Genomic DNA, 2,238 nt, shown 5'->3' with positions numbered 1-2,238 from the left:
CCAGACACCCCCCCCTCCCAGCTCATTTTGGGGGGAGCCCCGGGAGCTCCTGAAGACCCCAGGGAGAAATCCCAAGCAGCCGAGAGCGAATTTAAATGTAAATCTTTCTTTTTATTTAACAAACACTATAATTTGAACTTTGAAGAATGTGTACTGAGGGAAAGAAAAATAATTTTCTTTTTGTTTTTTCTCTTCTCTTTACAAAAAAAAGAAAAAAACAGGATATAAGAAAAAACATATGTACAGGGAGAGCTGGCCAACTCAAACAGAAAGCAGTAACAGAAGCTTGATGTTTCCAAACAGTGGCTTGGCCTGGAAAATTTAAAAGCAATTAAATTAGAATACAAATATTAGAAAAAAACCGGACTCTAAAGCTACTGTGCAGCCAGGGATGCGAGCCACAGAACTTTATACAGTCAGACTGAATTTTTGAGCTCTACCCAGGTGGTTTTGTTTTAATCCCCCTTCCCACCCCCGCCCCCATTTAAACCTGAAAACATATTGCTTACACGCAAACGGGGAAAAAGAGGGGAAAAAAAAAAAAAAAAAAAAGAGAAGAAAAAAGAAACCCTGTGCCATACAAATAAAAGTTTCTCTGTGGGAGCGAGACTGGGAACGGCGGAAGAGCAAGGGAGATGCGGCCGCCTCCCGCCCGCTCCCCCCGGCCGGGACACCCTCGCTCGATGCCTGGGGAGAAAGCGTGTGGGGGGGGGGGGGGTTGGTTTTTTTTTGTTTTTTTCTTTTAAACACACCCCCTCCCTTTTGCCTTCAAGCTTTCATTTGCTAAGACAAACTGCAGATGGGCAGGAAGGGCGGGGAGCGGCGGGCGCTCCCTCTGCCAGCGCCTGCAGCCCCGGTGCGGAGCCCGGTGCCCTCCCGCGCTGGGCAGGGGATTCGGGGATCCTACGCCACAGGCGGGAGAGACTGGGGAGAATTTGGAGAGGAAACCTCCAAAGGTGCCAGGCCGAAGCTTCCTGCTCAACAGCATTTAGAGGATAATTCTTTGCTTTCTTCCTAGATGCTTTTGGGCAAGTCACCAAGAAGGATTTAGAACGGTTGTGGCTGGACCTCGGTGCCTTTTCTGTCGGCTGAGATCGGCCGTGCTTCGTTTTTTCTCAAACACAGGACGAGCGCTTTGGAAAGCGCCGTCACTTTGGTTCTGCTGTTTCGCCGCCGTTGCCCCCTCCAATGCCCCGAGAGGGCTGAAGGGAGGCAGAGGGGTTTTGGGGTGCGGGGACATCCCTGCAACCGGGCTCCGGCAGCGTCCAGCGTCACCCAGCGCCCCTTGCCCGCAGCTCGGGGGTCTCAGTTCAGTGCAGCTGGACGCTGCTCAGGCGGCCCCGGCTGCAGCAACGCCCCCCACCTCGGGCACGGGGGCACTGCTCCTGCTTGCCACCCGTCCCGTGGGCACGGCGAGGGGCAGGGGCACTGGCCAGCTTCCTCCCAACATGTCCTGTTATCTAACAGGTGAGAAAAGTCAGCGAGGTCCAAAGCAAAACAGAGTTCAGAGGCGTTAGCGGGAACAGCAGAGCTGCTTACGCAAAGTTAATTACAAAAATTCTCTAAGACAAAGTCAAAAAGGTTACCATTTGGAAACTCAAAAGCAACAACATTTTGCCATCAAGAGCATAGCAGTAGCTTTGGGTCTGGGACCAAAGTCTTGAACAGAGAAGTGGAAAGTCCAGAGGCTGTTAACACGTGGTCGCAGGGCTCCACGCATCATCCCTCGGCTCTGTCCTCAACACCCTGCCAACAGTGCCGCCAGCAGCGCCGGTGCCAGGCCGCACGCTGGTTCGTGACTGAAAGAAACCTGAATTGGAGTTTACCGAGGTAGTTGGCTAGAAACTGAGATTCCCCCACCTGGCATTTTCTGGAAGGCCCAAGCATCCCTCGCCCCCCACCCCGCTCCTCCTCACGTGCCAGGTGTCCAGCTGTCCTGCAGGTCACTGCCACCGCCTCCAGAAACAAAGCCTTCTCAAAGAAAAGGGAATGCGCAGCCCTTTTAAGTCTTCAAAAACACCAAGTTATTGCACTTCAAAAATACAACAGATTTGTGGTTCGAGCCCTCCCCACCCTCCCCATGGCTTCTGCTCAACTAAAACGATTCACTACGCACAATTTCTACATTACCTTCGGATTAGGTTAAAAGATTCAAAACGTGTCTCTTTACATGAGGTGCAGAGCTGCGGGAGCTCCTATCTAGAACAGTGCGATTCCAATCGTACATCTCTTCCCTTT

The sequence above is a fragment of the Egretta garzetta genome, unplaced genomic scaffold, assembly GCF_000687185.1.
Source record: "Egretta garzetta isolate BGI_Z169 unplaced genomic scaffold, ASM68718v1 scaffold4, whole genome shotgun sequence".
NCBI lineage: Eukaryota > Metazoa > Chordata > Aves > Pelecaniformes > Ardeidae > Egretta > Egretta garzetta.
This window is presented reverse-complemented; position numbering follows the sequence as displayed.